Source organism: Tachypleus tridentatus, chromosome 2, assembly GCF_004210375.1.
Source record: "Tachypleus tridentatus isolate NWPU-2018 chromosome 2, ASM421037v1, whole genome shotgun sequence".
Lineage (NCBI taxonomy): Eukaryota > Metazoa > Arthropoda > Merostomata > Xiphosura > Limulidae > Tachypleus > Tachypleus tridentatus.
In genome coordinates, this window is record NC_134826.1 from 130,870,836 (window position 1) to 130,883,191 (window position 12,356).

Here is a 12,356-nt window from a genome sequence, read left to right on the forward strand (position 1 = left end):
GGTGTTTACTACACTGGACTAATATCTGAAGTGATAAACAACATATCACAGTACTGGTGTTTACTACACTGGGTTACTATCTGAAGTGATAACAACATATCACAGTACTGGTGTTTACTACACTGGACTAATATCTGAAGTGATAACAACATATCACAGTACTGGTGTTTACTACACTGGGTTAATATCTGAAGTGATAATAACATATCACAGTACTGGTGTTTACTACACTGGGTTAATATCTGAAATGATACCACCATATCACAGTACTGATATTTAAGAAAACAACGTTCACACATTTTTGCATACTTCAAATCATGGATAAAATAGTTATAACCATGAATAAAAGTACCGTATTTAATAAAATGTTTATATTTATAAGAAAAGGCTTGGGAATCAAATATAAATAGTAGGTATGTAAGTATATCGGAATGAGAATTACATGCAAACTCATTTCCAGTTATTTAGTATGTGTTTATATATGAACTTCCCGTTCTTATTGTGCTACAATTCTGATTATTATAGCTATTAAGATGTAACATACTAATATATTTTTATGAGGTGCTTTCCATCCATGATACGCTACACTTTAGTTATGATATATATCAGGATCTGTTGTTTGTTTGAAGTTAAATACGGAGCTACTCAGTGGGCTATCTGTCCTCTCCTCGCATGGATATCGAAACCCAGTTTCTAACGCTCTACCACTGAGGACCTAACATGTTAGTATTTATTGTATATGACGTGACCATCACTTCTGTTATTTTATTTATATATGATCTGGCCATCCCTTCTGTGCTGATTTTGCAGATGTAGTATGTATCAAGATTTAATATAGTAGTTTATAAAGATGTTCCATCTCTGATGTGCCACAGTTTCGGTTATCATATGTATCAGTATTTAACATACTAGTGTGTGCTTATGTAACGGCTGACCATCCTTGATACTCTACATATTCAGTTGACAACTACCAGGATTTCATTTGGTAGTTTGTAGAAGCCTTCCATCCTTGCTGTGCTAACGTTCTGGCTATGATAGCTATCAACACCTAAATTGTTTTGAAAGGTTTGTAAGTCACGTATGCAAAGTTTACAACCTTATATGCGCACAATTAGATGCTCAGTTTCCTATACTTAAGGTCGGGCATGGCCTATTAGTTAGCGTACTAAACTGTGAACCTGAGATTTCGTGGTTCGCGCCCCGCACTTTGTACCATAAGAGCGTTATAAAAGTGAAGATCAGATCTAATCAATTTCGTTTAGAGTAGTCTACTAGTTGTCGGTGGGTGGTGTTGATTAGCCATCTTCATTCTATTCTACTCCTTCAAACATTAGGGATGGCTAGCGCGGATAATTCTCATGTAGTTTTGCGCAAAATTCAACAAAGAACTCTCCTTAACTTGTGTCATAATTAATATTAGTTGTCAAATAACACGACGCAATAGGCTGAAAAATTAATTTTTGAAGGTTCGACAAGTGTATGGTTTTGTTTTTGTCTCCACTGGGAGATGTTGCGGCTTATTACTTAAATTAATTTGGAAAATAACTTTCAGTTAAAGTGTGGTTAACTCCGATTTTGATACCTCAAGTCACTTTTTTAGTATGTTTTGTTTTAGTTTTAATAATTGTTGCGTTAATTATGTGTGAAGTCTGTTGTTGCAGTAAACTTCTCTTTGAATAAAAAAATAAAAGAAGACGTTTGTTTGTTTGTAATTAATCACAAAGCTGCAAAAAATAGGCTCATTGTACTCTGTCCTCCATGGTTATCGAAACCCGATTTTTAGCTGTATAAGTCCGCAGACATAGTACCGCTGTGCCACTGGGGAGTGTTTTTCAGATGTTGACCGGGTGATAATATTGTGCATTTTTCATGACATCTTAAACAATAGTATGAACAAATAGAATCGAAATCATTTCATAAAGTTTGCATTTTTCTTCCAACTGTATAAATAATACGTCAGATAGAATATTAGTAATATGACATGGCTTTGTTATGAAATATAAGATTATAGCACGAATAAATTTTATGAAAGTAAAATGATTGCGTTTACAATTGGACACAAATTTGAAACAGAAACTAATGATGCAGAATCTCACATAGAAATCAAGAACTAGGAACTTTGAAACACTAACACACGTGGTCCTGATCACACGCTCAAACACTCTGTTAGTAGAGAAAGCTCTAATAGACGTTTTATTAATCTATTATATACAGATAATTATGTTTTATTAATTTGTTATCTGCAATTAATTATATTTTATTGACCTACTATTTACAGTTAATTATATTTTATTCATATCCTATCTACGGTTAATTATATTTATTCATCTACTGTCTAAAACTAATTATATTTTATTAATTTGTTATATATAATTAATTTTATGTTATCCATCTGCCACCTAAATATTTATCTCCTATCTACGATTAATTATATTTTATCCACCTTCTACATTCAGCCCCCCCTCATGGCATGGTGGTATATCATCGACTTACAACACTGGCAATCGGGTTTCGATACCCGTGGTGAGGAGAGAACAGATAGCCCATTGAGTAGATTTGTGCTTAATTATAAACAAACCTCTTTACAGTTACTTATGTTTTATTCATCTGATTTCTTAATTAATTATATTTCACTCGTGTTACCTACAAGGCCTGCCAAAGCCTGATTATTAGGGCGCTCGATTCGAAATCTGCGGGTCGCGTAACCGAAATCTAGCACCGAATATGCTCGCCATTTCAGTCCTTAGGCCCTTCTAATGTGGCGACAGATCTCACTATTCTTAGTAATAGAGTAACCCAAGAGTTGGCGATTTATTCTCCTAGTAACTTGCCTTCTTTCTGGTGCGCAGATCAGAATTAGATACGGCGTCCCATAGCCTTATTAGCTTTGGCATAAACCAAAACAAACAATTAAAATTAAATACGTCTTATTCGTCTGCTATCTAATGTTACTTACCTTTTATTCATTTGTTATCCCTGTTAGTTATAATTTATTAATTTGATATCTACAATTAATTAAACTTAATTAATACAATATCTACAGATCAACATCTCAACCTTCGTTCTCGTAATCACGTTACACACTCCATAAATAGTGCAATACTTTCCAAGTGGTAAAATAAAACATAAAACACTATGGTAACACTGTGGACGGAGTTTATGAAAAGAGAAAAAAGTAGTTCCTTATTATATAGTCGATATTTCTCCACCTAATATTTTTATAAATCAATATTCGAAATACGTGAATACAATATAATTAAAAACATGGTAATTTAATTTATCAAAACGTTACCTTTGAAGTTGTCAACAGATAAATTTTAATGAGAAAAAAGTTGTTTTTTTCGCATTTATGTAATTTTTATGAAACCACAATCGCGGAGTGTTGCTTACATTTATAAACAAATATCGAATTTCGAAAACTCACCGATTAACACAAAACTTCACTTAAACTTGGTGCTCAGCCGTTCCTAGGTGTTTTTATATCTTAAACTTGTGCTCAGCTGTTTCCAAATGTTTTTATATCTTAAACTTGGTGCTCAGCTGTTCTTGGGTGTTTTTATATCTTAAACTTGGTGCTCAGCTAATTCCAGATGTTTTTATATCTTAAACTTGGTGCTCAGCTATTTCCAGATGTTTTTATATCTTAAACTTGGTGCTCAGCTATTTCCAGATGTTTTATATATCTTAAACTTGGTAGTAAGCTGTATCCAGATGTTTTATATATCTTAAACTTAGTACTCAGTTGCTTCCAGATGTTTTTATATCTTAAACTTGGTGCTCAGCCGCTCCCAGACGTTTTCATATCAAGTTTTTCCAACCAGAAAACATTTGAATTTCTAACAACAATGAGTGCTTCGTGTCATCAAGATAATCATCTTACAAAGCAACTATTACGAGAAACGTTCTCAGAACTTCAGTCACTCATATATTTGTCTTATATCTCGCGAAGCTGTGTCTATTTTCCTCACCATCCGTCTGCTTATACAGAATGGGTCGCAAAATACCGAAAATCGTTTAATATCTTTCGTTAGAACTTTTATGATTTTTTAAGTTCTTTACATTTCTTGCCATGTTTTGTTGTCAACTCGGTGTTAACTCTGCCTTTTGTTAAGTAGAGTGTATCGCATCCGTTAAACGTAAATCCTGCTTTTTGTAGGCTTCGCATCTGTATTGTGTCACGTGGAGAGAAATGACGAAGGTTTGATAGTCTTCTATTTTTATTGATTTTGATTCCGGTCGTGGTGTTGTATGTCTATTTGTTGCTGGGGCTAACCTGATCTCCTCACCTTTAAATCAGTTTGTTGAAATAGATTTAGTTTCTGTTGTTCTTTTCCATCCAGAATGTAAACATTTAATGCTGTATAACCTTAGAAATAAAGTTTGGTTAAAGATATGTGTTTATCTACTTTAAATCGTACTATACTGGTCGATTAAAACAAGTCTCTTTTACGTATATATAACAACTCTAATGACAACCGTTACAACTCAATCACAAAAGTCCTGGCTCGGCTGCCTTCGTTAGGTCAGCTGTTCTGATCAAACAAAAGGAGCGGTAGATGTCATGATGTGAAGCCGACTTGGGCACTTGGAAGTTGTACCTCAGTTTATTTCACAGGATACCTTATTTAAATAACTATAAGTTTTTCAATCTCTGTTTATTCAGGATGTATCTGAGTAAGTGGCAATGTCACCTGTGCGTTTGTTTCTTTGTTTTTTAGTTGTTTGTAACAGTTCCATTCAAAATGCCTGGGTAAAAGGGAGGCGAGGTTACTCGGTAACTGTTTTTGGTTTAAGCGTAAAGCTGCATAATGGGCTATCTGGGCTGAGCCTGTCTACGGATCTTGCAATAGATATTAACATTATAAGCCTTCATGTTTACCGCTTAGTTACCGGAAAATATTCATGTATTTACTGAACTGTTTTATCACATTGCCGATAAGACTAAAGACATAACGAAAATATAATCAAGTTTTGATATAGGTTTTAGAACTTTAGTTGAACTAAAGTATGGAGCAAGGCCATCTTCACGTTAACAAAGAGAGTTTGCAATTAGCTGTTGTTGGGGGCACGTCTTATGCACGAGAGCGTGAATGGGTACGAGATTGTAGCGGCGTTAGATGTTAAGTTATTGATTAATATTGGTAAAACAGTGTTTCTCTGTATTGGTTTGATTGTGTTTTCAGTTGTATAAGTAGTGCTTCTTTAATTTTGCGTGTTTTTTTTGTGTTTCCCTATTCAGTATGCTGATGTTTTCTATGTTGTTCTGTACTTTATTTTAATTAAAGTTTTAATACCCTGCCAACCGTCTTTATATTCTAAAGAATACACTTTTTATTTCAAGTGGGTTTCTCATCATCATAAAATGATACTAGTGTTAGAAATGTCTGCTACACTACTTTCTGATATAAAAATACCTCCTTTAGTACGTTTTGTATTTGCTCTCTTTTACACTTGTGTGGTGTCAGTATAGGAGGTTTTTATTACTCTTGTGTGGTGTCAGTATAGGAGGTTTTTATTACACTTGTGTGGTGTCAGTATAGGAGGTTTTTATTACACTTGTGTGGTGTCAGTATAGGAGGTTTTTATTACACTTGTGTGGTGTCTGTATAGGAGGTTTTTATTACACTTGTGTGGTGTCAGTATAGGAGGTTTTTATTACAGTTGTGTGGTGTCAGTATAGGAGGTTTTTATTACACTTGTGTGGTGTCTGTATAGGAGGTTTTTATTACTCTTTGTCAATTTAACGTTTCCTTCATAAACTTCTTACTTACAAAGAACGTGTTTTCATTTCTAACCTTCCTCCACTTCAAACAGTTTAACTTGTATTATTTATATTTATTAAGTTTATGTTCTTCAATTACTGTAAGTTGGTTTATAAGGCTACAACTTTAAGACTATTACAAATAGTTATTTGAAAAAATTTGAAGCAAGCAGCCCGTGTCGGCGACTTGGAACACGAGTCTAAACTAACCGGCGAGACAACTAATCATTATATGCTTGAAATGTCGTTTTCCTTAGTTGATATAAAAATATGTTTCGATAGCACTGCAGTGGCGATTTTAAATAAATACATAGTTTGTCTGTGTGTGTTGTTTATATCGACCACCGCGAGTAATTCATCCAAACGAAACGTTATTTGTGTAATTTAATTTTACTAAGCAACTTTCAAACATAATGGCTCCTACTTTCCAAATATTTATATTTTCTTGAACTGATACCAGATAAAAGGGGTAAAACATAATATTTCACAACAACCACGCTTCTACCCAAATAACATAATATTAATAGAAAAATAAAATGCTTAATATGTAATGTATAATCGCATAATCTTGTTCTGATCCTAATTGCTGTTTCACTGGATATTTTATCAAACCTTTTCTCTCAATGACTTTTACGGTCTATGTAACAACCTTGAATGTTACACGAGTTTTACTACATTTATTCAAATACTTTCTGAACAATTGTGCAAAACGTGTATACTCCAGGTCCGGAAGTAATGCAATATAAAAGTTAAGAAATGTTAGTTCCGGTTAGGAATTCAGCACACAGGATTACACACAAAACTTACGTTACTTTAGATTACACACACAAAACTTACGTTACTTTAGATTACACACACAAAACTTATAACGCTTCTTCACGAAGAAGAATCATGAACTATTAGAAAGTACTCGAGTTTTGGATCTATTTTTAAAAGGCTCTAGCATGGCCAGATGATTAAGGCGCTCGACTCGTAATCCGAGGGGTCGAATTCTCCGTCACACCAAACATGCTTGTCCTTTCAGCCGTGTGGGCGTTATAAAGTACGGTTAATTCAATTATTCGTTGGTAAAAGAGTAGCTCAAGGGTTGGCTGTGGGTGGTGATAACTAGTTGCCTTCCCTCTAGTCTTACGTTACTAAATTAGGGATGGCTAGCACAGACAGCCCTCGAGTAGCTTTGCGTGAAATTCAACTACAACAGAATTATTAATGTACTTCTAACAAGTGTGAATAAAATAAATAATTTTAAATAGCGCTCCATGAATGTCCCGGCTAGCTTGGGTTACGTTTAGTTAAATGATGCAATACAATGTAATTTATTTTTCAGCTTATAAGGCACACGTAAACATTGGCAAAAATAAAACATAATATTTATCTTTTTTAAATAGTTTGCGCTTATCGGAAATGACACTAAACTTCTGATGGTTTTTAACCGCGGTAGAGCGGCTAGCAAAACATCTCTGACTTTCTGTGTTTGTTTTCAAATAAAACTTGATGAATTTAATTACAATTTTGTATTCAGGAGGTCGAACCCTTTCGATTAATATATTTAATCACGCCCAAGGTCTCAGAGATTAATTCATTCTAGTCCTGACTAAAATAATTTCAATTCGAGGGCAGGCTGAGGAGTAATAAAACTGAATCGGGTATAGGCGCGCTCCACTCTTGGTATTGCTGGCGCACAAAAATATAACTAATAAGAAAGAAAAAAATATTTCTTAGATTAGCTTACTTGAATCCCACATAAAATAATTTCAATTGCCGCGGCTACTGAGGATTCCCTCTTTGTCTTGAAGTAAACACACACTGTTTCATCGAGCATGTGCATACTACTCTATTAAAATTGTTTCAGTCTGGCCCACAAACACCGTTCAAGTAAATTATAATGTTTTCCATGCAGGCAAGCTGGTTAAAGTATCTGAAAACGATCACATAGAGAACTCTTTCTTTTTTTTTTTAGATAACTCTTCGCAAGAGAAATGATAAAGCCATAGAAATTTTCTTTATCATGCACTGGTATCTGTTTCTTAGCATTATGACCTACTTTAGCTCAAAACGTTCAGAAAGCATTGACAAAGTAATTCCATGTACCTCTCTTTAAAGAACCTAGCAAATAATTCTTACATACATAAAAATTAATGATAATGGATATTCTGTAGTTAACCGCTGTTATAACTCACATAATTGAAGAGATGCTTTCGTATTTACAATACATGAAGTATAATACTACAATAATAATTGTAACAAACATGTTTAATCAGTCTCAGGATTCTATTTCTATATCACCGTGATTTTCTTCCAGTTACTGGAAACACTGTAAAATAACTGTCTGCTCCTCATACACTGTTAATGCTACAGAATTAACACTTTAAAGACCCTCTTAAGACAATCAATAATAATTTTTATTATTGTATAAATTACTTAAATCAGTGATACACATCTTCAAATAAAACAAAGCCGTTTAGAATGTCTCCACGCCCGGCATGGTCAAGCGTGTTAAGGCGTGCGACTCGTAATCTGAGGGTCGCGGGTTCGCATCCCGGTCGCGCCAAACATGCTCGCCCTATCAGCCGTGGGGGCGTTATAATACGACGGTCAATCCCACTATTGATTGGTAAAAGAGTAGCCCAAGAGTTGGCGGTAGGTGGTGATGACTAGCTGCCTTCCCTTTAGTCTTACACTGCTAAATTAGGGACGTCTAGCACAGATAGCCCTCGTGTAGCTTTGTGCGAAATTCAAAAACAAACAAACAAAGAATTTCTCTATAATACAATTTCCTGTAAGGATCGCAAGTTTTTGCTACTAATGTTCTATTAGTTGGAAAGAAACGTGTATACGTATTTTTTTAACACACATAGTATTTGTTAAACAAGATTGTTTGTAATTTTCGTAGTATGCATACTGTTTGTTATACAGGACTATTTGTACGTTTTTCTAGAATACGTGATATTTTTAGGAGAGAGCTGCTTATGCTTACACTTTTTATTTACATAGTATCTATTAGATAGGGTCGTTTATACATTTATCTTAGTACACATAATATCTGTCAGACGGGGCTGTTTATATGTTGTAATTTTTTATTACTGAACATGTTAAATTTTAGATAGCGTTATTTCTAAGATCTTATTGCTCAACATATTCGTTTTTAGATTGGGTTATTCGTAAATTTTCTTTAGTGAACATGTTAATTTTTAGACAGGGTTATTTGTAAATTCTTATTAGTGAACATCTTAATTTTTATGTATGTTTTTTTTTAAATTCTTATTACTGAACATGAGAATTTTAGATAGAGTTATTCGTAACTTCTTATTAGTTAACGTTTAAATTTTTAGATAGGGTTATTTATAAATTTTTATTACTATACATGTTAGTTTTTAGATTTGGTTATTTGTAAATTCTTATTAGTGAACATCTTAATTTTCAGATAGGGATATTTGTAAATTCTTATTAGTGAACATGTTGATTTTTATATAGGGTTATTTGAAAATTCTTATGAGTGAACATGTTAATTTCACTATATGGTTTTTGTAAATTCTTATTACTGAACATGTTAATTTTTAGATAGGGTTATTTGTAAATTCTTATTACTGAACATGAGGATTTTAGATAGGGTTATTTGTAAATTCTTATTAGTGAACATGCTAGTTTTTAGATTTGGTTATTTGTAAATTCTTATTAATGAACATCTTAATTTTCAGATAGGGTTATTTGGAAATTCGTATTAGTGAACATGTTGATTTTTATATAGGATTATTTGAAAATTCTTATGAGTGAAAATGTTAATTTTTAAATAGGGTAATTTGTAAATTCTTAGCAGTGAACATCTTAATTTTCAGATAGGGTTATTTGAAAATTCTTATGAGTGAACATGTTAATTTTATTATATGGTTTTTGTAAATTCTTATTACTGAACATGTTAATTTTTAGATACGATTATTTGTAAATTCTTAGTAGTGAATATGTTATTTTTAAACACTGTTGTTTGTAAATTCTTATCAGTGAATATGTTATTTTTTAAACACGGATGTTTGTAAATTCTGTTACTGACATGTTATATGTTAGCTCCACATCGTATACGTTTTCTGTTCGGTTTTCCATCTATTGCCATTGGTTAAGCTAAACCGATACAGTTCTACTTGGGTATTTGGTGAAGAGAAGCCTTATTAGTGTCGCAGGATTATCCGTAGCAGTTTTAAAGACCCAAGCAAATCGAATTAAAGATAGTTTTCGTATTGGCTAAGTAGCATCATAGATCTTCGGAAAACCTTATGTCATTCAAACGTTATTCAATCAAATTTTGTGAAATTTTACAATAAACCTTTGCTGAAAATTTACATTAATAATAAACTTTCTAATTCTGAATATTCTTTTAAATATATGTCGTTACTTGTTCGTGGAATCTCATTAGTTCAGAAAAAAAATACGTTTAAACTATTGGCATGGCTCTCGACTGCATTTCACATCTGCATCACCAATTTTTCATTCAGTTTTAACCTACGCTTGGAAAATTATTTCTCATCTCAATATTTTGTGCAATTTAATAAAGATAATATCTTGTGTGCTAAATTACAAAAATTACAAATATCACTTTTACTGTGAATTCAACTGTTACATAATATTTGAAATGTTTTTTTTCTATTATTCTCTTCTTGTGGCGATTTATTATTTTTGTTTGTTGTTGAGCACTTAACTAAAAAAATGTGCTAACTTTGATCTTCCCACCACTGGTATTTAAACCCGATGTGTTATTAGCTCACATACCGCTGAACGTCAGTAGACGCGAGTAATTCTGGTAAAAAAGTTACGTCGTTACTCGCAACATTTTGGAAATGTTTCACTCACGTATTCGATTATAACAGTTGTTTAACTATGTTTCCAAGACAACTTGTAAATCAAAAATAAACATTTCCCTGAGTCATATGTGTGAGTCCAATTTCCTCTTTTAGTCAGTATAATGAAATATAAAAGGCATTGTATCTTCTTGTTTATTTTTTGCTTACTAACATTATCTGAGTCAGGCTCCCTGAAGTGTTATGTTAAATCAATAACATTACAACATCAAGTGTACAATCGTAAGGAAGTGTTTTCGTCATACTTCGTATATTATTGTTATTCAGACGTATCACTTTCCTTCTGTGTTACAGCACCATTGAAGTTTAATGAAACATGACGAAGGATAAGACGATATGAAAGATCATTTGTATCTTATTCAAATAAAAATGCTGAATTAGCAAATTGTAATACAAAAAATAATTCACTCCTGGTCGCTCCGTCTTAAAATAACATAAACATTAGTTGCGCTTCTATGATTAATATGATTTTAGTTTCCGAAAGCGATAAATGAGTTGAATCATTTCCGATTCTGTGTTCTGGTGCATCATAACTGAAAGCGTTTCAGGCTGATTTAACCAAAAGACTTCGGGTCTTTCTTTACATGTAACGTAAAATACATTTTAATGAGCTGTCATTAGTAGGTTTTTCGATTAAGTTTCTATCTCAATAGGCAAATAAGTGATCGAAGTGTTTAGTTTTATCATTCTGAAAGTAAACTTTACAAACTAGACTGTTCGTAGGAAGATTCGTAAAAGTTCCATTCAAATCAGGACTTTAATAATGAACAAAATAACTACCTGAACCAGTCATTTAATGCCAATTCCAAGTACTATGTTGGATATAAAAGTTTCATGTTGATATAGAACATGTTCACTTGATTTCATCTTTCAACGTTGAATTCCAAATGTTCTTTTTGACTACTTTAAACAACTACCTATCGAATCATTTGAAAAATAATTTATTATACTGAAAGCCCACCTCAGGGGCCCGGCATAGCCAAGCGTGTTAAGGCGTGCGACTCGTAATCTGAGGGTCGCGGGTTCGCATCCCCGTCGCGCCAAACATGCTCGCCCTTTCAGCCGTGGGGGCGTTATAATGTGATGGTCAATCCCACTATTCGTTGGTAAAAGAGTAGTCCAAGAGTTGGCGGTGGGGTGGTGATGACTAGCTGCCTTCCCTCTAGTCTTACACTGCTAAATTAGGGACGGCTAGCACAGATAGCCCTCGAGTAGCTTTGTGCGAAATTCCAAAGCAAACAAACAAACAAGCCCACCTCAGGCACTTTCGGAGGGTTTAATCACACTTTATTAGAACAATTTGTATATAAAAAATACAATAGTACTTTGTCGCACCTACCTATATGGTTCACGATGAATTTCCAACCATGCCGTCAGAGGTAGACTTGTTACTCAACGAATATATCACAGCCTCTAACGATGAAATATTATTTGTATTTCAAGATTCGTAAACAGTGAGAGGGTAAAAAATGCGATACTTCAATATTTTTAGTGTAAGCGAAGAAACTTGGACAACAGAACACGTCAACTGGCTCTGAATCAGACATATCACCAACTAAAAGAGTTAACGCTGTGGTTATGAACGAAGTTTCGATCCTAAAGGTTCAGCTGTTGCGAGGAAGCTGGACATACTTTTTGGTATCGTTAACATTTAAAACTACAGAAGGTTAGAAATAAAAAAGTTGAAAAGCTCCGAGCCATATCTCGAGAAAGATGGCCGAAGAAAGTGAATTAACAGCAATTCC

General features: G+C 33.5%; 1 protein-coding gene and 1 long non-coding RNA gene across 5 annotated transcripts in view; one reads left to right on the forward strand and one right to left on the reverse strand.

Moving 5' to 3' along the window:
• The window catches only part of LOC143245105 (patj homolog), a 548,212-nt gene that overhangs the window by 507,125 nt on the left and 28,731 nt on the right, over nt 1-12,356 (forward strand). The gene's annotated exons all lie outside the window — the stretch shown is intronic.
• Nucleotides 1-12,356, reverse strand: part of LOC143245108 (uncharacterized) — a 48,386-nt gene that overhangs the window by 32,409 nt on the left and 3,621 nt on the right. Inside the window, exon 1 of one of the 2 annotated variants that reach the window (XR_013025471.1) lies at nt 3,425-4,262. The exons of the other annotated variant lie outside the window; for it this stretch is intronic. This is a non-coding gene — a long non-coding RNA (uncharacterized LOC143245108). Of the gene's footprint in view, nt 1-3,424; nt 4,263-12,356 lie in introns of those variants that run through there. 2 annotated transcript variants of the gene reach the window in all.